Source organism: Castor canadensis, chromosome 18 (assembly GCF_047511655.1).
Source record: "Castor canadensis chromosome 18, mCasCan1.hap1v2, whole genome shotgun sequence".
In the NCBI taxonomy this organism is placed as follows: domain Eukaryota; kingdom Metazoa; phylum Chordata; class Mammalia; order Rodentia; family Castoridae; genus Castor; species Castor canadensis.
Window position 1 is genome coordinate 26,839,175 of NC_133403.1, and position 22,849 is coordinate 26,862,023.

The 22,849-nt window shown below is 54.6% G+C and overlaps 1 long non-coding RNA gene and 7 other non-coding genes across 8 annotated transcripts in view; 7 read left to right on the forward strand and 1 right to left on the reverse strand.

The window, feature by feature from the left end:
- The window catches only part of LOC141418921 (uncharacterized), a 518,407-nt gene that overhangs the window by 134,870 nt on the left and 360,688 nt on the right, over nucleotides 1–22,849 (reverse strand). The gene's annotated exons all lie outside the window — the stretch shown is intronic.
- On the forward strand, nucleotides 1,991–2,109 carry LOC141419159 (5S ribosomal RNA). Its single transcript, XR_012443816.1, has one exon. It is a non-coding gene; the product is annotated as a 5S ribosomal RNA (ribosomal RNA).
- Nucleotides 5,320–5,438, forward strand: LOC141419161 (5S ribosomal RNA). The gene has a single exon (XR_012443818.1). It is a non-coding gene; the product is annotated as a 5S ribosomal RNA (ribosomal RNA).
- On the forward strand, nucleotides 8,645–8,763 carry LOC141419162 (5S ribosomal RNA). Its single transcript, XR_012443819.1, has one exon. It is a non-coding gene; the product is annotated as a 5S ribosomal RNA (ribosomal RNA).
- On the forward strand, nucleotides 11,966–12,084 carry LOC141419164 (5S ribosomal RNA). The gene has a single exon (XR_012443820.1). It is a non-coding gene; the product is annotated as a 5S ribosomal RNA (ribosomal RNA).
- LOC141419165 (5S ribosomal RNA) lies at nucleotides 15,288–15,406 on the forward strand. The gene has a single exon (XR_012443821.1). It is a non-coding gene; the product is annotated as a 5S ribosomal RNA (ribosomal RNA).
- LOC141419166 (5S ribosomal RNA) lies at nucleotides 18,612–18,730 on the forward strand. The gene has a single exon (XR_012443822.1). It is a non-coding gene; the product is annotated as a 5S ribosomal RNA (ribosomal RNA).
- Nucleotides 21,935–22,053, forward strand: LOC141418927 (5S ribosomal RNA). Its single transcript, XR_012443604.1, has one exon. It is a non-coding gene; the product is annotated as a 5S ribosomal RNA (ribosomal RNA).

Below are 22,849 nucleotides of genomic sequence, written 5' to 3' on the forward strand. Positions count from 1 at the left end.
GATAGAAAGAAAGGCAGGGGCAGTGCCTGAGACCACAAGGACTTTTCCCCTTATCGCTTCCTGATTGCTTGCAAGTGCTGGCTGTCTACCACCACAAGGACACTTCTCTTTACCTCTCCCTGGCTGCGTACCCCGGAAAACCTCCTCACCCCTAGTCCCCGCCCCCCCCCCCCCCCCGGCGAGGCTTGCATCCCAGGCTGTCCAGAGTGCAGGACGCCCCTCACCACGGCAAAATAAAGCGTGCTCTCGTCTGTAGAGGTCTCGGTCTCCTTTTCCTCGAGGCATCCTCTTTTCTAACATTTGGCTTTTTCTAACAGGTCTCATGGAACGACTTGCTTGGGCGGGCCTGGAAACGTGATCCACCTGAGTAGCTAAGGTTTCAGGCGTGAGCAAGCAGCACCCAGCAAGAACCAAGGTGTTGAGAGGTCTGGCATGAGGGACTCCATTTCAACTTGGAAGGCCTTTCACCCTCATCTCTAGAAACTGTTTGTCTCTGAGCTGTTTCCTCGGAGGGTTTTTGGATTGGTCGTTTTCATCTTTCGACGTGAGGATTAGTTTTTTTTCTCTAAGTGTCTTATGTGTGTGGGGGGGTCGAGCAACAAACAGGTCAGGTGGGAGTCAGTGTCAGCTGGACCCTTTGGCCAAATTTAAACAACAAACAGGCTTGGAAGGACTCCCTTTTTAGCTAGTGGCCTCTAAACCATGACAAAGAAAACAGAATCTAAAGCTGACTTGTGTGAGGGACATGTACCTGTCTGTTACAGTCTTTTTTCATTGTTTCTTTTTTTTTTGTTTGTTTAATGGGCTTGATTGTAAATGTCCCAGGAGGATCAGAAGTGCAATTCCAAATACGTAAAAGAGCCATGGTAAAAATTCTGACGGACAACTTAGCAACTAAGAGAAGAGTATGTCAGTACCATCAGCATTTGATCACAGCGTTTCTGTAAATTTTGTAGTTTAGAGGGCCCGACAGCCTTGGAAAATGCAGATATGCTTACTATCTAGGAACGAATGACAGCATGACAGCTCTCTAGAGGTTATCCACACATATCAGTGGTTATCCTGAGAGTAAAACCTCAGAGTGCCCATTCATTGAGGGGTCAGTGTCAGTGACCCCAAATAGCCTCATCACAGGCACATGTAGGCTCCTAACTGTATTAGAATCATGTAAGACAACAGTTGTTTCACCATAGGGATGAAGCCATCTAGAAGATTTTCTATAAACCAACTCTTAATGAATTTTCATTTCGTCATGATCGTCATCTCAGTGGCCGAAACCCTGAGAAAAATTAGAAGGGAACAGAAGTAAATACTTCTGAGGACAAAGTGTAGAGTTTAGGAAGCCTGAGGGTTGACAGGATAGGATTTCTTAGGACGTTGAGTAGGGATGGGAGGAGATGTTTTTTTCTTTCCCTTGTCTCCACGATTTCGGTGGTGAAAGGGGCCTCTGAGCTGGAAATGTTCCCGATTGAGCCCCGCAGCCCCAGGCCCAGAGTGTGGAGGAGGGCGCAGCGGGTCGGCTAAGGGCGCGGCTGCCGTTTTGCAGAGGGCTGGAGGGGCAGTGGGGCTTTGTGGACGAGGAGGACCGGAAAGGTCCCCAAGACGTCCGTCGGGAGCCACGCGCCCAAGGGTCGGCTCCCGCAGGCGAGGGAGGAGGGCGGCCAGAACTGTGCACCCCCCCCACACCCCCGCCTTAGCCAAGGCAGTGACACATCCCCAGAGGAACAAGAGCCCGAGAGCACTGAGCAATGTTCCCCTGAGAAAACTCGATCCTGGTCCGGGCACCGGGACACCTCGGGAAGAAAGCCAGCGAGTGGCCACCTGGGCGAGACCGGCTGCCCCAGCAGGCGTCCGGGGCCCCTGGCCGCTTGGCCAGAGGCCGCCAGCCCCCACCCCGCAGCCCCCACCCGCAGCCGTGCCAGGGGAGCAGTGTGGAGACGCAGGCCGCGCCCACCTCACGCTCTTGGGGCTCCAGGAGGCGGCAGCTGGCGTCTACGGCCATACCACCCTGAACGCGCCCGATCTCGTCTGATCTCGGAAGCTAAGCAGGGTCGGGCCTGGTTAGTACTTGGATGGGAGACCGCCTGGGAATACCGGGTGCTGTAGGCTTTTGCTCGTCCCTTCCTCGCTGCTCCTTTTGGCCTCCGGGACCTCACCGCCCCGACCCAGCGCCACCACCACCGGCGACCCCTTCCCCGCCACCCCGCCAGACCCACGCCTCCCACCTCACAGACACGCCCCCGAATCCTCTCCTCTCCCCTCCCCACACTCTCGTGGGGCGCGCGCCCGCTCACTGGGCACCAGCCGGGTGGGTCCCAGGCCACGTTGGGGACCGCTCCCCAACTGTCCTCAGAAAGCCAGCAGGAGTAGAAAACGTTCAGGCGGACGGTGAGGGAAGTGCGAAAGCCCTGAGAAAGCGGGTCTGCAGCCCAGCGGGCCCCAGACTGGGACGCGCCACACCCTGGCTCGCCACAAGGTGGTGCACTGGGCCCAGGGCAAGACGCCAGGGGACAGGGAGGCAGGCCACCTCAGTCGGGTGCTGCTCCGTCGCTCGACCCAACACAGGTCAGCGTGTGCATGACCTCTCCGTGGGGCCCCAACTCCCACGGCGGTGCCTGCAGTCACGGGGACAGCGGGCGCAGGGCCTGAGCTCACGGTGAGGGGAGTATGCTTAGAATGCAAAATTCAAACACACCCGGGAATACATTGGCAAGGAGAAGTCCCAGAAAGAGTTGCAACCCTGACATTGAGGGCGCGTTTCCTTTTGCTTGGTCCTGTACCCTGCTTGAGTGTGAGTGGTGATGAATTGCTGCCCGTTTCGGATCGTTTGGTGGCAATGTAGTTTGTACCTTTCTCTGCAATGTGTGAAGTCTTTCTTTGTGTAATAGGCTGTATTGGCAAGTGTCTCTACCTTTCAGTGTTTATCCAAAGTCAATCCAAGGCTGTGGTCCACGAGTCTAAGAACAAACCCTGTGTTTTATGTCCAAAACTAAAAACACCACTTTTAAGTATGCTAGGACGGGTCCGGAGCAGGTAGAAATAGGGACTTCTTCCCGAGTAGTGTACAACGCCGTGGCCACTCATAGAAGTTTGTGCCTAGAGGGCTTTCATGTTCGATAGACACGCATCCATCATAACCACTTTTTTGTTTTATTTATTTGTTTATTTGTTTATTTATGTATTTACGTATTTACGTATTGATTTTTGTGGTACCAGTGCTTGAATTCAGGCCGTACACCTTGCCCCGCTCCACCAGCCCTTTTCGTGTGAGGGTTTTAAAGGGTTGACTCTCCAGGGTCCCCGAAGCCCACACTGCCTAAATTACCTGTGATAGAAAGAAAGGCAGGGGCAGTGCCTGAGACCACAAGGACTTTTCCCCTTATCGCTTCCTGATTGCTTGCAAGTGCTGGCTGTCTACCACCACAAGGACACTTCTCTTTACCTCTCCCTGGCTGCGTACCCCGGAAAACCTCCTCACCCCTAGTCCCCGCCCGCCCCCACCCCCCCGGCGAGGCTTGCATCCCAGGCTGTCCAGAGTGCAGGACGCCCCTCACCACGGCAAAATAAAGCGTGCTCTCGCCTGTAGAGGTCTCGGTCTCCTTTTCCTCGAGGCATCCTCTTTTCTAACATTTGGCTTTTTCTAACAGGTCTCATGGAACGACTTGCTTGGGCGGGCCTGGAAACGTGATCCACCTGAGTAGCTAAGGTTTCAGGCGTGAGCAAGCAGCACCCAGCAAGAACCAAGGTGTTGAGAGGTCTGGCATGAGGGACTCCATTTCAACTTGGAAGGCCTTTCACCCTCATCTCTAGAAACTGTTTGTCTCTGAGCTGTTTCCTCGGAGGGTTTTTGGATTGGTCGTTTTCATCTTTCGACGTGAGGATTAGTTTTTTTCTCTAAGTGTCTTATGTGTGTGGGGGGGTCGAGCAACAAACAGGTCAGGTGGGAGTCAGTGTCAGCTGGACCCTTTGGCCAAATTTAAACAACAAACAGGCTTGGAAGGACTCCCTTTTTAGCTAGTGGCCTCTAAACCATGACAAAGAAAACAGAATCTAAAGCTGACTTGTGTGAGGGACATGTACCTGTCTGTTACAGTCTTTTTTCATTGTTTCTTTTTTTTTTGTTTGTTTAATGGGCTTGATTGTAAATGTCCCAGGAGGATCAGAAGTGCAATTCCAAATACGTAAAAGAGCCATGGTAAAAATTCTGACGGACAACTTAGCAACTAAGAGAAGAGTATGTCAGTACCATCAGCATTTGATCACAGCGTTTCTGTAAATTTTGTAGTTTAGAGGGCCCGACAGCCTTGGAAAATGCAGATATGCTTACTATCTAGGAACGAATGACAGCATGACAGCTCTCTAGAGGTTATCCACACATATCAGTGGTTATCCTGAGAGTAAAACCTCAGAGTGCCCATTCATTGAGGGGTCAGTGTCAGTGACCCCAAATAGCCTCATCACAGGCACATGTAGGCTCCTAACTGTATTAGAATCATGTAAGACAACAGTTGTTTCACCATAGGGATGAAGCCATCTAGAAGATTTTCTATAAACCAACTCTTAATGAATTTTCATTTCGTCATGATCGTCATCTCAGTGGCCGAAACCCTGAGAAAAATTAGAAGGGAACAGAAGTAAATACTTCTGAGGACAAAGTGTAGAGTTTAGGAAGCCTGAGGGTTGACAGGATAGGATTTCTTAGGACGTTGAGTAGGGATGGGAGGAGATGTTTTTTTCTTTCCCTTGTCTCCACGATTTCGGTGGTGAAAGGGGCCTCTGAGCTGGAAATGTTCCCGATTGAGCCCCGCAGCCCCAGGCCCAGAGTGTGGAGGAGGGCGCAGCGGGTCGGCTAAGGGCGCGGCTGCCGTTTTGCAGAGGGCTGGAGGGGCAGTGGGGCTTTGTGGACGAGGAGGACCGGAAAGGTCCCCAAGACGTCCGTCGGGAGCCACGCGCCCAAGGGTCGGCTCCCGCAGGCGAGGGAGGAGGGCGGCCAGAACTGTGCACCCCCCCCACACCCCCGCCTTAGCCAAGGCAGTGACACATCCCCAGAGGAACAAGAGCCCGAGAGCACTGAGCAATGTTCCCCTGAGAAAACTCGATCCTGGTCCGGGCACCGGGACACCTCGGGAAGAAAGCCAGCGAGTGGCCACCTGGGCGAGACCGGCTGCCCCAGCAGGCGTCCGGGGCCCCTGGCCGCTTGGCCAGAGGCCGCCAGCCCCCACCCCGCAGCCCCCACCCGCAGCCGTGCCAGGGGAGCAGTGTGGAGACGCAGGCCGCGCCCACCTCACGCTCTTGGGGCTCCAGGAGGCGGCAGCTGGCGTCTACGGCCATACCACCCTGAACGCGCCCGATCTCGTCTGATCTCGGAAGCTAAGCAGGGTCGGGCCTGGTTAGTACTTGGATGGGAGACCGCCTGGGAATACCGGGTGCTGTAGGCTTTTGCTCGTCCCTCCCTCGCTGCTCCTTTTGGCCTCCGGGACCTCACCGCCCCGACCCAGCGCCACCACCACCGGCGACCCCTTCCCCGCCACCCCGCCAGACCCACGCCTCCCACCTCACAGACACGCCCCTGAATCCTCTCCTCTCCCCTCCCCACACTCTCGTGGGGCGCGCGCCCGCTCACTGGGCACCAGCCGGGTGGGTCCCAGGCCACGTTGGGGACCGCTCCCCAACTGTCCTCAGAAAGCCAGCAGGAGTAGAAAACGTTCAGGCGGACGGTGAGGGAAGTGCGAAAGCCCTGAGAAAGCGGGTCTGCAGCCCAGCGGGCCCCAGACTGGGACGCGCCACACCCTGGCTCGCCACAAGGTGGTGCACTGGGCCCAGGGCAAGACGCCAGGGGACAGGGAGGCAGGCCACCTCAGTCGGGTGCTGCTCCGTCGCTCGACCCAACACAGGTCAGCGTGTGCATGACCTCTCCGTGGGGCCCCAACTCCCACGGCGGTGCCTGCAGTCACGGGGACAGCGGGCGCAGGGCCTGAGCTCACGGTGAGGGGAGTATGCTTAGAATGCAAAATTCAAACACACCCGGGAATACATTGGCAAGGAGAAGTCCCAGAAAGAGTTGCAACCCTGACATTGAGGGCGCGTTTCCTTTTGCTTGGTCCTGTACCCTGCTTGAGTGTGAGTGGTGATGAATTGCTGCCCGTTTCGGATCGTTTGGTGGCAATGTAGTTTGTACCTTTCTCTGCAATGTGTGAAGTCTTTCTTTGTGTAATAGGCTGTATTGGCAAGTGTCTCTACCTTTCAGTGTTTATCCAAAGTCAATCCAAGGCTGTGGTCCACGAGTCTAAGAACAAACCCTGTGTTTTATGTCCAAAACTAAAAACACCACTTTTAAGTATGCTAGGACGGGTCCGGAACAGGTAGAAATAGGGACTTCTTCCCGAGTAGTGTACAACGCCGTGGCCACTCATAGAAGTTTGTGCCTAGAGGGCTTTCATGTTCGATAGACACGCATCCATCATAACCACTTTTTTGTTTTATTTATTTATTTGTTTATTTATGTATTTACATATTTACGTATTGATTTTTGTGGTACCAGTGCTTGAATTCAGGGCGTACACCTGGCCCCGCTCCACCAGCCCTTTTCGTGTGAGGGTTTTAAAGGGTTGACTCTCCAGGGTCCCCGAAGCCCACACTGCCTAAATTACCTGTGATAGAAAGAAAGGCAGGGGCAGTGCCTGAGACCACAAGGACTTTTCCCCTTATCGCTTCCTGATTGCTTGCAAGTGCTGGCTGTCTACCACCACAAGGACACTTCTCTTTACCTCTCCCTGGCTGCGTACCCCGGAAAACCTCCTCACCCCTAGTCCCCGCCCCCCCCCCCCCCGGCGAGGCTTGCATCCCAGGCTGTCCAGAGTGCAGGACGCCCCTCACCACGGCAAAATAAAGCGTGCTCTCGTCTGTAGAGGTCTCGGTCTCCTTTTCCTCGAGGCATCCTCTTTTCTAACATTTGGCTTTTTCTAACAGGTCTCATGGAACGACTTGCTTGGGCGGGCCTGGAAACGTGATCCACCTGAGTAGCTAAGGTTTCAGGCGTGAGCAAGCAGCACCCAGCAAGAACCAAGGTGTTGAGAGGTCTGGCATGAGGGACTCCATTTCAACTTGGAAGGCCTTTCACCCTCATCTCTAGAAACTGTTTGTCTCTGAGCTGTTTCCTCGGAGGGTTTTTGGATTGGTCGTTTTCATCTTTCGACGTGAGGATTAGTTTTTTTTCTCTAAGTGTCTTATGTGTGTGGGGGGGGGTCGAGCAACAAACAGGTCAGGTGGGAGTCAGTGTCAGCTGGACCCTTTGGCCAAATTTAAACAACAAACAGGCTTGGAAGGACTCCCTTTTTAGCTAGTGGCCTCTAAACCATGACAAAGAAAACAGAATCTAAAGCTGACTTGTGTGAGGGACATGTACCTGTCTGTTACAGTCTTTTTTCATTGTTTCTTTTTTTTTTGTTTGTTTAATGGGCTTGATTGTAAATGTCCCAGGAGGATCAGAAGTGCAATTCCAAATACGTAAAAGAGCCATGGTAAAAATTCTGACGGACAACTTAGCAACTAAGAGAAGAGTATGTCAGTACCATCAGCATTTGATCACAGCGTTTCTGTAAATTTTGTAGTTTAGAGGGCCCGACAGCCTTGGAAAATGCAGATATGCTTACTATCTAGGAACGAATGACAGCATGACAGCTCTCTAGAGGTTATCCACACATATCAGTGGTTATCCTGAGAGTAAAACCTCAGAGTGCCCATTCATTGAGGGGTCAGTGTCAGTGACCCCAAATAGCCTCATCACAGGCACATGTAGGCTCCTAACTGTATTAGAATCATGTAAGACAACAGTTGTTTCACCATAGGGATGAAGCCATCTAGAAGATTTTCTATAAACCAACTCTTAATGAATTTTCATTTCGTCATGATCGTCATCTCAGTGGCCGAAACCCTGAGAAAAATTAGAAGGGAACAGAAGTAAATACTTCTGAGGACAAAGTGTAGAGTTTAGGAAGCCTGAGGGTTGACAGGATAGGATTTCTTAGGACGTTGAGTAGGGATGGGAGGAGATGTTTTTTTCTTTCCCTTGTCTCCACGATTTCGGTGGTGAAAGGGGCCTCTGAGCTGGAAATGTTCCCGATTGAGCCCCGCAGCCCCAGGCCCAGAGTGTGGAGGAGGGCGCAGCGGGTCGGCTAAGGGCGCGGCTGCCGTTTTGCAGAGGGCTGGAGGGGCAGTGGGGCTTTGTGGACGAGGAGGACCGGAAAGGTCCCCAAGACGTCCGTCGGGAGCCACGCGCCCAAGGGTCGGCTCCCGCAGGCGAGGGAGGAGGGCGGCCAGAACTGTGCACCCCCCCCACACCCCCGCCTTAGCCAAGGCAGTGACACATCCCCAGAGGAACAAGAGCCCGAGAGCACTGAGCAATGTTCCCCTGAGAAAACTCGATCCTGGTCCGGGCACCGGGACACCTCGGGAAGAAAGCCAGCGAGTGGCCACCTGGGCGAGACCGGCTGCCCCAGCAGGCGTCCGGGGCCCCTGGCCGCTTGGCCAGAGGCCGCCAGCCCCCACCCCGCAGCCCCCACCCGCAGCCGTGCCAGGGGAGCAGTGTGGAGACGCAGGCCGCGCCCACCTCACGCTCTTGGGGCTCCAGGAGGCGGCAGCTGGCGTCTACGGCCATACCACCCTGAACGCGCCCGATCTCGTCTGATCTCGGAAGCTAAGCAGGGTCGGGCCTGGTTAGTACTTGGATGGGAGACCGCCTGGGAATACCGGGTGCTGTAGGCTTTTGCTCGTCCCTCCCTCGCTGCTCCTTTTGGCCTCCGGGACCTCACCGCCCCGACCCAGCGCCACCACCACCGGCGACCCCTTCCCCGCCACCCCGCCAGACCCACGCCTCCCACCTCACAGACACGCCCCCGAATCCTCTCCTCTCCCCTCCCCACACTCTCGTGGGGCGCGCGCCCGCTCACTGGGCACCAGCCGGGTGGGTCCCAGGCCACGTTGGGGACCGCTCCCCAACTGTCCTCAGAAAGCCAGCAGGAGTAGAAAACGTTCAGGCGGACGGTGAGGGAAGTGCGAAAGCCCTGAGAAAGCGGGTCTGCAGCCCAGCGGGCCCCAGACTGGGACGCGCCACACCCTGGCTCGCCACAAGGTGGTGCACTGGGCCCAGGGCAAGACGCCAGGGGACAGGGAGGCAGGCCACCTCAGTCGGGTGCTGCTCCGTCGCTCGACCCAACACAGGTCAGCGTGTGCATGACCTCTCCGTGGGGCCCCAACTCCCACGGCGGTGCCTGCAGTCACGGGGACAGCGGGCGCAGGGCCTGAGCTCACGGTGAGGGGAGTATGCTTAGAATGCAAAATTCAAACACACCCGGGAATACATTGGCAAGGAGAAGTCCCAGAAAGAGTTGCAACCCTGACATTGAGGGCGCGTTTCCTTTTGCTTGGTCCTGTACCCTGCTTGAGTGTGAGTGGTGATGAATTGCTGCCCGTTTCGGATCGTTTGGTGGCAATGTAGTTTGTACCTTTCTCTGCAATGTGTGAAGTCTTTCTTTGTGTAATAGGCTGTATTGGCAAGTGTCTCTACCTTTCAGTGTTTATCCAAAGTCAATCCAAGGCTGTGGTCCACGAGTCTAAGAACAAACCCTGTGTTTTATGTCCAAAACTAAAAACACCACTTTTAAGTATGCTAGGACGGGTCCGGAGCAGGTAGAAATAGGGACTTCTTCCCGAGTAGTGTACAACGCCGTGGCCACTCATAGAAGTTTGTGCCTAGAGGGCTTTCATGTTCGATAGACACGCATCCATCATAACCACTTTTTTGTTTTATTTATTTGTTTATTTATGTATTTACGTATTTACGTATTGATTTTTGTGGTACCAGTGCTTGAATTCAGGCCGTACACCTTGCCCCGCTCCACCAGCCCTTTTCGTGTGAGGGTTTTAAAGGGTTGACTCTCCAGGGTCCCCGAAGCCCACACTGCCTAAATTACCTGTGATAGAAAGAAAGGCAGGGGCAGTGCCTGAGACCACAAGGACTTTTCCCCTTATCGCTTCCTGATTGCTTGCAAGTGCTGGCTGTCTACCACCACAAGGACACTTCTCTTTACCTCTCCCTGGCTGCGTACCCCGGAAAACCTCCTCACCCCTAGTCCCCGCCCGCCCCCACCCCCCCGGCGAGGCTTGCATCCCAGGCTGTCCAGAGTGCAGGACGCCCCTCACCACGGCAAAATAAAGCGTGCTCTCGTCTGTAGAGGTCTCGGTCTCCTTTTCCTCGAGGCATCCTCTTTTCTAACATTTGGCTTTTTCTAACAGGTCTCATGGAACGACTTGCTTGGGCGGGCCTGGAAACGTGATCCACCTGAGTAGCTAAGGTTTCAGGCGTGAGCAAGCAGCACCCAGCAAGAACCAAGGTGTTGAGAGGTCTGGCATGAGGGACTCCATTTCAACTTGGAAGGCCTTTCACCCTCATCTCTAGAAACTGTTTGTCTCTGAGCTGTTTCCTCGGAGGGTTTTTGGATTGGTCGTTTTCATCTTTCGACGTGAGGATTAGTTTTTTTCTCTAAGTGTCTTATGTGTGTGGGGGGGTCGAGCAACAAACAGGTCAGGTGGGAGTCAGTGTCAGCTGGACCCTTTGGCCAAATTTAAACAACAAACAGGCTTGGAAGGACTCCCTTTTTAGCTAGTGGCCTCTAAACCATGACAAAGAAAACAGAATCTAAAGCTGACTTGTGTGAGGGACATGTACCTGTCTGTTACAGTCTTTTTTCATTGTTTCTTTTTTTTTTGTTTGTTTAATGGGCTTGATTGTAAATGTCCCAGGAGGATCAGAAGTGCAATTCCAAATACGTAAAAGAGCCATGGTAAAAATTCTGACGGACAACTTAGCAACTAAGAGAAGAGTATGTCAGTACCATCAGCATTTGATCACAGCGTTTCTGTAAATTTTGTAGTTTAGAGGGCCCGACAGCCTTGGAAAATGCAGATATGCTTACTATCTAGGAACGAATGACAGCATGACAGCTCTCTAGAGGTTATCCACACATATCAGTGGTTATCCTGAGAGTAAAACCTCAGAGTGCCCATTCATTGAGGGGTCAGTGTCAGTGACCCCAAATAGCCTCATCACAGGCACATGTAGGCTCCTAACTGTATTAGAATCATGTAAGACAACAGTTGTTTCACCATAGGGATGAAGCCATCTAGAAGATTTTCTATAAACCAACTCTTAATGAATTTTCATTTCGTCATGATCGTCATCTCAGTGGCCGAAACCCTGAGAAAAATTAGAAGGGAACAGAAGTAAATACTTCTGAGGACAAAGTGTAGAGTTTAGGAAGCCTGAGGGTTGACAGGATAGGATTTCTTAGGACGTTGAGTAGGGATGGGAGGAGATGTTTTTTTCTTTCCCTTGTCTCCACGATTTCGGTGGTGAAAGGGGCCTCTGAGCTGGAAATGTTCCCGATTGAGCCCCGCAGCCCCAGGCCCAGAGTGTGGAGGAGGGCGCAGCGGGTCGGCTAAGGGCGCGGCTGCCGTTTTGCAGAGGGCTGGAGGGGCAGTGGGGCTTTGTGGACGAGGAGGACCGGAAAGGTCCCCAAGACGTCCGTCGGGAGCCACGCGCCCAAGGGTCGGCTCCCGCAGGCGAGGGAGGAGGGCGGCCAGAACTGTGCACCCCCCCCACACCCCCGCCTTAGCCAAGGCAGTGACACATCCCCAGAGGAACAAGAGCCCGAGAGCACTGAGCAATGTTCCCCTGAGAAAACTCGATCCTGGTCCGGGCACCGGGACACCTCGGGAAGAAAGCCAGCGAGTGGCCACCTGGGCGAGACCGGCTGCCCCAGCAGGCGTCCGGGGCCCCTGGCCGCTTGGCCAGAGGCCGCCAGCCCCCACCCCGCAGCCCCCACCCGCAGCCGTGCCAGGGGAGCAGTGTGGAGACGCAGGCCGCGCCCACCTCACGCTCTTGGGGCTCCAGGAGGCGGCAGCTGGCGTCTACGGCCATACCACCCTGAACGCGCCCGATCTCGTCTGATCTCGGAAGCTAAGCAGGGTCGGGCCTGGTTAGTACTTGGATGGGAGACCGCCTGGGAATACCGGGTGCTGTAGGCTTTTGCTCGTCCCTCCCTCGCTGCTCCTTTTGGCCTCCGGGACCTCACCGCCCCGACCCAGCGCCACCACCACCGGCGACCCCTTCCCCGCCACCCCGCCAGACCCACGCCTCCCACCTCACAGACACGCCCCCGAATCCTCTCCTCTCCCCTCCCCACACTCTCGTGGGGCGCGCGCCCGCTCACTGGGCACCAGCCGGGTGGGTCCCAGGCCACGTTGGGGACCGCTCCCCAACTGTCCTCAGAAAGCCAGCAGGAGTAGAAAACGTTCAGGCGGACGGTGAGGGAAGTGCGAAAGCCCTGAGAAAGCGGGTCTGCAGCCCAGCGGGCCCCAGACTGGGACGCGCCACACCCTGGCTCGCCACAAGGTGGTGCACTGGGCCCAGGGCAAGACGCCAGGGGACAGGGAGGCAGGCCACCTCAGTCGGGTGCTGCTCCGTCGCTCGACCCAACACAGGTCAGCGTGTGCATGACCTCTCCGTGGGGCCCCAACTCCCACGGCGGTGCCTGCAGTCACGGGGACAGCGGGCGCAGGGCCTGAGCTCACGGTGAGGGGAGTATGCTTAGAATGCAAAATTCAAACACACCCGGGAATACATTGGCAAGGAGAAGTCCCAGAAAGAGTTGCAACCCTGACATTGAGGGCGCGTTTCCTTTTGCTTGGTCCTGTACCCTGCTTGAGTGTGAGTGGTGATGAATTGCTGCCCGTTTCGGATCGTTTGGTGGCAATGTAGTTTGTACCTTTCTCTGCAATGTGTGAAGTCTTTCTTTGTGTAATAGGCTGTATTGGCAAGTGTCTCTACCTTTCAGTGTTTATCCAAAGTCAATCCAAGGCTGTGGTCCACGAGTCTAAGAACAAACCCTGTGTTTTATGTCCAAAACTAAAAACACCACTTTTAAGTATGCTAGGACGGGTCCGGAACAGGTAGAAATAGGGACTTCTTCCCGAGTAGTGTACAACGCCGTGGCCACTCATAGAAGTTTGTGCCTAGAGGGCTTTCATGTTCGATAGACACGCATCCATCATAACCACTTTTTTGTTTTATTTATTTATTTGTTTATTTATGTATTTACATATTTACGTATTGATTTTTGTGGTACCAGTGCTTGAATTCAGGGCGTACACCTGGCCCCGCTCCACCAGCCCTTTTCGTGTGAGGGTTTTAAAGGGTTGACTCTCCAGGGTCCCCGAAGCCCACACTGCCTAAATTACCTGTGATAGAAAGAAAGGCAGGGGCAGTGCCTGAGACCACAAGGACTTTTCCCCTTATCGCTTCCTGATTGCTTGCAAGTGCTGGCTGTCTACCACCACAAGGACACTTCTCTTTACCTCTCCCTGGCTGCGTACCCCGGAAAACCTCCTCACCCCTAGTCCCCGCCCCCCCCCCCCCCGGCGAGGCTTGCATCCCAGGCTGTCCAGAGTGCAGGACGCCCCTCACCACGGCAAAATAAAGCGTGCTCTCGTCTGTAGAGGTCTCGGTCTCCTTTTCCTCGAGGCATCCTCTTTTCTAACATTTGGCTTTTTCTAACAGGTCTCATGGAACGACTTGCTTGGGCGGGCCTGGAAACGTGATCCACCTGAGTAGCTAAGGTTTCAGGCGTGAGCAAGCAGCACCCAGCAAGAACCAAGGTGTTGAGAGGTCTGGCATGAGGGACTCCATTTCAACTTGGAAGGCCTTTCACCCTCATCTCTAGAAACTGTTTGTCTCTGAGCTGTTTCCTCGGAGGGTTTTTGGATTGGTCGTTTTCATCTTTCGACGTGAGGATTAGTTTTTTTCTCTAAGTGTCTTATGTGTGTGGGGGGGTCGAGCAACAAACAGGTCAGGTGGGAGTCAGTGTCAGCTGGACCCTTTGGCCAAATTTAAACAACAAACAGGCTTGGAAGGACTCCCTTTTTAGCTAGTGGCCTCTAAACCATGACAAAGAAAACAGAATCTAAAGCTGACTTGTGTGAGGGACATGTACCTGTCTGTTACAGTCTTTTTTCATTGTTTCTTTTTTTTTTGTTTGTTTAATGGGCTTGATTGTAAATGTCCCAGGAGGATCAGAAGTGCAATTCCAAATACGTAAAAGAGCCATGGTAAAAATTCTGACGGACAACTTAGCAACTAAGAGAAGAGTATGTCAGTACCATCAGCATTTGATCACAGCGTTTCTGTAAATTTTGTAGTTTAGAGGGCCCGACAGCCTTGGAAAATGCAGATATGCTTACTATCTAGGAACGAATGACAGCATGACAGCTCTCTAGAGGTTATCCACACATATCAGTGGTTATCCTGAGAGTAAAACCTCAGAGTGCCCATTCATTGAGGGGTCAGTGTCAGTGATCCCAAATAGCCTCATCACAGGCACATGTAGGCTCCTAACTGTATTAGAATCATGTAAGACAACAGTTGTTTCACCATAGGGATGAAGCCATCTAGAAGATTTTCTATAAACCAACTCTTAATGAATTTTCATTTCGTCATGATCGTCATCTCAGTGGCCGAAACCCTGAGAAAAATTAGAAGGGAACAGAAGTAAATACTTCTGAGGACAAAGTGTAGAGTTTAGGAAGCCTGAGGGTTGACAGGATAGGATTTCTTAGGACGTTGAGTAGGGATGGGAGGAGATGTTTTTTTCTTTCCCTTGTCTCCACGATTTCGGTGGTGAAAGGGGCCTCTGAGCTGGAAATGTTCCCGATTGAGCCCCGCAGCCCCAGGCCCAGAGTGTGGAGGAGGGCGCAGCGGGTCGGCTAAGGGCGCGGCTGCCGTTTTGCAGAGGGCTGGAGGGGCAGTGGGGCTTTGTGGACGAGGAGGACCGGAAAGGTCCCCAAGACGTCCGTCGGGAGCCACGCGCCCAAGGGTCGGCTCCCGCAGGCGAGGGAGGAGGGCGGCCAGAACTGTGCACCCCCCCCACACCCCCGCCTTAGCCAAGGCAGTGACACATCCCCAGAGGAACAAGAGCCCGAGAGCACTGAGCAATGTTCCCCTGAGAAAACTCGATCCTGGTCCGGGCACCGGGACACCTCGGGAAGAAAGCCAGCGAGTGGCCACCTGGGCGAGACCGGCTGCCCCAGCAGGCGTCCGGGGCCCCTGGCCGCTTGGCCAGAGGCCGCCAGCCCCCACCCCGCAGCCCCCACCCGCAGCCGTGCCAGGGGAGCAGTGTGGAGACGCAGGCCGCGCCCACCTCACGCTCTTGGGGCTCCAGGAGGCGGCAGCTGGCGTCTACGGCCATACCACCCTGAACGCGCCCGATCTCGTCTGATCTCGGAAGCTAAGCAGGGTCGGGCCTGGTTAGTACTTGGATGGGAGACCGCCTGGGAATACCGGGTGCTGTAGGCTTTTGCTCGTCCCTCCCTCGCTGCTCCTTTTGGCCTCCGGGACCTCACCGCCCCGACCCAGCGCCACCACCACCGGCGACCCCTTCCCCGCCACCCCGCCAGACCCACGCCTCCCACCTCACAGACACGCCCCTGAATCCTCTCCTCTCCCCTCCCCACACTCTCGTGGGGCGCGCGCCCGCTCACTGGGCACCAGCCGGGTGGGTCCCAGGCCACGTTGGGGACCGCTCCCCAACTGTCCTCAGAAAGCCAGCAGGAGTAGAAAACGTTCAGGCGGACGGTGAGGGAAGTGCGAAAGCCCTGAGAAAGCGGGTCTGCAGCCCAGCGGGCCCCAGACTGGGACGCGCCACACCCTGGCTCGCCACAAGGTGGTGCACTGGGCCCAGGGCAAGACGCCAGGGGACAGGGAGGCAGGCCACCTCAGTCGGGTGCTGCTCCGTCGCTCGACCCAACACAGGTCAGCGTGTGCATGACCTCTCCGTGGGGCCCCAACTCCCACGGCGGTGCCTGCAGTCACGGGGACAGCGGGCGCAGGGCCTGAGCTCACGGTGAGGGGAGTATGCTTAGAATGCAAAATTCAAACACACCCGGGAATACATTGGCAAGGAGAAGTCCCAGAAAGAGTTGCAACCCTGACATTGAGGGCGCGTTTCCTTTTGCTTGGTCCTGTACCCTGCTTGAGTGTGAGTGGTGATGAATTGCTGCCCGTTTCGGATCGTTTGGTGGCAATGTAGTTTGTACCTTTCTCTGCAATGTGTGAAGTCTTTCTTTGTGTAATAGGCTGTATTGGCAAGTGTCTCTACCTTTCAGTGTTTATCCAAAGTCAATCCAAGGCTGTGGTCCACGAGTCTAAGAACAAACCCTGTGTTTTATGTCCAAAACTAAAAACACCACTTTTAAGTATGCTAGGACGGGTCCGGAACAGGTAGAAATAGGGACTTCTTCCCGAGTAGTGTACAACGCCGTGGCCACTCATAGAAGTTTGTGCCTAGAGGGCTTTCATGTTCGATAGACACGCATCCATCATAACCACTTTTTGGTTTTATTTATTTATTTGTTTATTTATGTATTTACATATTTACGTATTGATTTTTGTGGTACCAGTGCTTGAATTCAGGGCGTACACCTGGCCCCGCTCCACCAGCCCTTTTCGTGTGAGGGTTTTAAAGGGTTGACTCTCCAGGGTCCCCGAAGCCCACACTGCCTAAATTACCTGTGATAGAAAGAAAGGCAGGGGCAGTGCCTGAGACCACAAGGACTTTTCCCCTTATCGCTTCCTGATTGCTTGCAAGTGCTGGCTGTCTACCACCACAAGGACACTTCTCTTTACCTCTCCCTGGCTGCGTACCCCGGAAAACCTCCTCACCCCTAGTCCCCGCCCCCCCCCCCCCCCGGCGAGGCTTGCATCCCAGGCTGTCCAGAGTGCAGGACGCCCCTCACCACGGCAAAATAAAGCGTGCTCTCGTCTGTAGAGGTCTCGGTCTCCTTTTCCTCGAGGCATCCTCTTTTCTAACATTTGGCTTTTTCTAACAGGTCTCATGGAACGACTTGCTTGGGCGGGCCTGGAAACGTGATCCACCTGAGTAGCTAAGGTTTCAGGCGTGAGCAAGCAGCACCCAGCAAGAACCAAGGTGTTGAGAGGTCTGGCATGAGGGACTCCATTTCAACTTGGAAGGCCTTTCACCCTCATCTCTAGAAACTGTTTGTCTCTGAGCTGTTTCCTCGGAGGGTTTTTGGATTGGTCGTTTTCATCTTTCGACGTGAGGATTAGTTTTTTTTCTCTAAGTGTCTTATGTGTGTGGGGGGGTCGAGCAACAAACAGGTCAGGTGGGAGTCAGTGTCAGCTGGACCCTTTGGCCAAATTTAAACAACAAACAGGCTTGGAAGGACTCCCTTTTTAGCTAGTGGCCTCTAAACCATGACAAAGAAAACAGAATCTAAAGCTGACTTGTGTGAGGGACATGTACCTGTCTGTTACAGTCTTTTTTCATTGTTTCTTTTTTTTTTGTTTGTTTAATGGGCTTGATTGTAAATGTCCCAGGAGGATCAGAAGTGCAATTCCAAATACGTAAAAGAGCCATGGTAAAAATTCTGACGGACAACTTAGCAACTAAGAGAAGAGTATGTCAGTACCATCAGCATTTGATCACAGCGTTTCTGTAAATTTTGTAGTTTAGAGGGCCCGACAGCCTTGGAAAATGCAGATATGCTTACTATCTAGGAACGAATGACAGCATGACAGCTCTCTAGAGGTTATCCACACATATCAGTGGTTATCCTGAGAGTAAAACCTCAGAGTGCCCATTCATTGAGGGGTCAGTGTCAGTGACCCCAAATAGCCTCATCACAGGCACATGTAGGCTCCTAACTGTATTAGAATCATGTAAGACAACAGTTGTTTCACCATAGGGATGAAGCCATCTAGAAGATTTTCTATAAACCAACTCTTAATGAATTTTCATTTCGTCATGATCGTCATCTCAGTGGCCGAAACCCTGAGAAAAATTAGAAGGGAACAGAAGTAAATACTTCTGAGGACAAAGTGTAGAGTTTAGGAAGCCTGAGGGTTGACAGGATAGGATTTCTTAGGACGTTGAGTAGGGATGGGAGGAGATGTTTTTTTCTTTCCCTTGTCTCCACGATTTCGGTGGTGAAAGGGGCCTCTGAGCTGGAAATGTTCCCGATTGAGCCCCGCAGCCCCAGGCCCAGAGTGTGGAGGAGGGCGCAGCGGGTCGGCTAAGGGCGCGGCTGCCGTTTTGCAGAGGGCTGGAGGGGCAGTGGGGCTTTGTGGACGAGGAGGACCGGAAAGGTCCCCAAGACGTCCGTCGGGAGCCACGCGCCCAAGGGTCGGCTCCCGCAGGCGAGGGAGGAGGGCGGCCAGAACTGTGCACCCCCCCCACACCCCCGCCTTAGCCAAGGCAGTGACACATCCCCAGAGGAACAAGAGCCCGAGAGCACTGAGCAATGTTCCCCTGAGAAAACTCGATCCTGGTCCGGGCACCGGGACACCTCGGGAAGAAAGCCAGCGAGTGGCCACCTGGGCGAGACCGGCTGCCCCAGCAGGCGTCCGGGGCCCCTGGCCGCTTGGCCAGAGGCCGCCAGCCCCCACCCCGCAGCCCCCACCCGCAGCCGTGCCAGGGGAGCAGTGTGGAGACGCAGGCCGCGCCCACCTCACGCTCTTGGGGCTCCAGGAGGCGGCAGCTGGCGTCTACGGCCATACCACCCTGAACGCGCCCGATCTCGTCTGATCTCGGAAGCTAAGCAGGGTCGGGCCTGGTTAGTACTTGGATGGGAGACCGCCTGGGAATACCGGGTGCTGTAGGCTTTTGCTCGTCCCTCCCTCGCTGCTCCTTTTGGCCTCCGGGACCTCACCGCCCCGACCCAGCGCCACCACCACCGGCGACCCCTTCCCCGCCACCCCGCCAGACCCACGCCTCCCACCTCACAGACACGCCCCCGAATCCTCTCCTCTCCCCTCCCCACACTCTCGTGGGGCGCGCGCCCGCTCACTGGGCACCAGCCGGGTGGGTCCCAGGCCACGTTGGGGACCGCTCCCCAACTGTCCTCAGAAAGCCAGCAGGAGTAGAAAACGTTCAGGCGGACGGTGAGGGAAGTGCGAAAGCCCTGAGAAAGCGGGTCTGCAGCCCAGCGGGCCCCAGACTGGGACGCGCCACACCCTGGCTCGCCACAAGGTGGTGCACTGGGCCCAGGGCAAGACGCCAGGGGACAGGGAGGCAGGCCACCTCAGTCGGGTGCTGCTCCGTCGCTCGACCCAACACAGGTCAGCGTGTGCATGACCTCTCCGTGGGGCCCCAACTCCCACGGCGGTGCCTGCAGTCACGGGGACAGCGGGCGCAGGGCCTGAGCTCACGGTGAGGGGAGTATGCTTAGAATGCAAAATTCAAACACACCCGGGAATACATTGGCAAGGAGAAGTCCCAGAAAGAGTTGCAACCCTGACATTGAGGGCGCGTTTCCTTTTGCTTGGTCCTGTACCCTGCTTGAGTGTGAGTGGTGATGAATTGCTGCCCGTTTCGGATCGTTTGGTGGCAATGTAGTTTGTACCTTTCTCTGCAATGTGTGAAGTCTTTCTTTGTGTAATAGGCTGTATTGGCAAGTGTCTCTACCTTTCAGTGTTTATCCAAAGTCAATCCAAGGCTGTGGTCCACGAGTCTAAGAACAAACCCTGTGTTTTATGTCCAAAACTAAAAACACCACTTTTAAGTATGCTAGGACGGGTCCGGAACAGGTAGAAATAGGGACTTCTTCCCGAGTAGTGTACAACGCCGTGGCCACTCATAGAAGTTTGTGCCTAGAGGGCTTTCATGTTCGATAGACACGCATCCATCATAACCACTTTTTGGTTTTATTTATTTATTTGTTTATTTATGTATTTACATATTTACGTATTGATTTTTGTGGTACCAGTGCTTGAATTCAGGGCGTACACCTGGCCCCGCTCCACCAGCCCTTTTCGTGTGAGGGTTTTAAAGGGTTGACTCTCCAGGGTCCCCGAAGCCCACACTGCCTAAATTACCTGTGATAGAAAGAAAGGCAGGGGCAGTGCCTGAGACCACAAGGACTTTTCCCCTTATCGCTTCCTGATTGCTTGCAAGTGCTGGCTGTCTACCACCACAAGGACACTTCTCTTTACCTCTCCCTGGCTGCGTACCCCGGAAAACCTCCTCACCCCTAGTCCCCGCCCCCCCCCCCCCCGGCGAGGCTTGCATCCCAGGCTGTCCAGAGTGCAGGACGCCCCTCACCACGGCAAAATAAAGCGTGCTCTCGTCTGTAGAGGTCTCGGTCTCCTTTTCCTCGAGGCATCCTCTTTTCTAACATTTGGCTTTTTCTAACAGGTCTCATGGAACGACTTGCTTGGGCGGGCCTGGAAACGTGATCCACCTGAGTAGCTAAGGTTTCAGGCGTGAGCAAGCAGCACCCAGCAAGAACCAAGGTGTTGAGAGGTCTGGCATGAGGGACTCCATTTCAACTTGGAAGGCCTTTCACCCTCATCTCTAGAAACTGTTTGTCTCTGAGCTGTTTCCTCGGAGGGTTTTTGGATTGGTCGTTTTCATCTTTCGACGTGAGGATTAGTTTTTTTTCTCTAAGTGTCTTATGTGTGTGGGGGGGTCGAGCAACAAACAGGTCAGGTGGGAGTCAGTGTCAGCTGGACCCTTTGGCCAAATTTAAACAACAAACAGGCTTGGAAGGACTCCCTTTTTAGCTAGTGGCCTCTAAACCATGACAAAGAAAACAGAATCTAAAGCTGACTTGTGTGAGGGACATGTACCTGTCTGTTACAGTCTTTTTTCATTGTTTCTTTTTTTTTTGTTTGTTTAATGGGCTTGATTGTAAATGTCCCAGGAGGATCAGAAGTGCAATTCCAAATACGTAAAAGAGCCATGGTAAAAATTCTGACGGACAACTTAGCAACTAAGAGAAGAGTATGTCAGTACCATCAGCATTTGATCACAGCGTTTCTGTAAATTTTGTAGTTTAGAGGGCCCGACAGCCTTGGAAAATGCAGATATGCTTACTATCTAGGAACGAATGACAGCATGACAGCTCTCTAGAGGTTATCCACACATATCAGTGGTTATCCTGAGAGTAAAACCTCAGAGTGCCCATTCATTGAGGGGTCAGTGTCAGTGACCCCAAATAGCCTCATCACAGGCACATGTAGGCTCCTAACTGTATTAGAATCATGTAAGACAACAGTTGTTTCACCATAGGGATGAAGCCATCTAGAAGATTTTCTATAAACCAACTCTTAATGAATTTTCATTTCGTCATGATCGTCATCTCAGTGGCCGAAACCCTGAGAAAAATTAGAAGGGAACAGAAGTAAATACTTCTGAGGACAAAGTGTAGAGTTTAGGAAGCCTGAGGGTTGACAGGATAGGATTTCTTAGGACGTTGAGTAGGGATGGGAGGAGATGTTTTTTTCTTTCCCTTGTCTCCACGATTTCGGTGGTGAAAGGGGCCTCTGAGCTGGAAATGTTCCCGATTGAGCCCCGCAGCCCCAGGCCCAGAGTGTGGAGGAGGGCGCAGCGGGTCGGCTAAGGGCGCGGCTGCCGTTTTGCAGAGGGCTGGAGGGGCAGTGGGGCTTTGTGGACGAGGAGGACCGGAAAGGTCCCCAAGACGTCCGTCGGGAGCCACGCGCCCAAGGGTCGGCTCCCGCAGGCGAGGGAGGAGGGCGGCCAGAACTGTGCACCCCCCCCACACCCCCGCCTTAGCCAAGGCAGTGACACATCCCCAGAGGAACAAGAGCCCGAGAGCACTGAGCAATGTTCCCCTGAGAAAACTCGATCCTGGTCCGGGCACCGGGACACCTCGGGAAGAAAGCCAGCGAGTGGCCACCTGGGCGAGACCGGCTGCCCCAGCAGGCGTCCGGGGCCCCTGGCCGCTTGGCCAGAGGCCGCCAGCCCCCACCCCGCAGCCCCCACCCGCAGCCGTGCCAGGGGAGCAGTGTGGAGACGCAGGCCGCGCCCACCTCACGCTCTTGGGGCTCCAGGAGGCGGCAGCTGGCGTCTACGGCCATACCACCCTGAACGCGCCCGATCTCGTCTGATCTCGGAAGCTAAGCAGGGTCGGGCCTGGTTAGTACTTGGATGGGAGACCGCCTGGGAATACCGGGTGCTGTAGGCTTTTGCTCGTCCCTCCCTCGCTGCTCCTTTTGGCCTCCGGGACCTCACCGCCCCGACCCAGCGCCACCACCACCGGCGACCCCTTCCCCGCCACCCCGCCAGACCCACGCCTCCCACCTCACAGACACGCCCCCGAATCCTCTCCTCTCCCCTCCCCACACTCTCGTGGGGCGCGCGCCCGCTCACTGGGCACCAGCCGGGTGGGTCCCAGGCCACGTTGGGGACCGCTCCCCAACTGTCCTCAGAAAGCCAGCAGGAGTAGAAAACGTTCAGGCGGACGGTGAGGGAAGTGCGAAAGCCCTGAGAAAGCGGGTCTGCAGCCCAGCGGGCCCCAGACTGGGACGCGCCACACCCTGGCTCGCCACAAGGTGGTGCACTGGGCCCAGGGCAAGACGCCAGGGGACAGGGAGGCAGGCCACCTCAGTCGGGTGCTGCTCCGTCGCTCGACCCAACACAGGTCAGCGTGTGCATGACCTCTCCGTGGGGCCCCAACTCCCACGGCGGTGCCTGCAGTCACGGGGACAGCGGGCGCAGGGCCTGAGCTCACGGTGAGGGGAGTATGCTTAGAATGCAAAATTCAAACACACCCGGGAATACATTGGCAAGGAGAAGTCCCAGAAAGAGTTGCAACCCTGACATTGAGGGCGCGTTTCCTTTTGCTTGGTCCTGTACCCTGCTTGAGTGTGAGTGGTGATGAATTGCTGCCCGTTTCGGATCGTTTGGTGGCAATGTAGTTTGTACCTTTCTCTGCAATGTGTGAAGTCTTTCTTTGTGTAATAGGCTGTATTGGCAAGTGT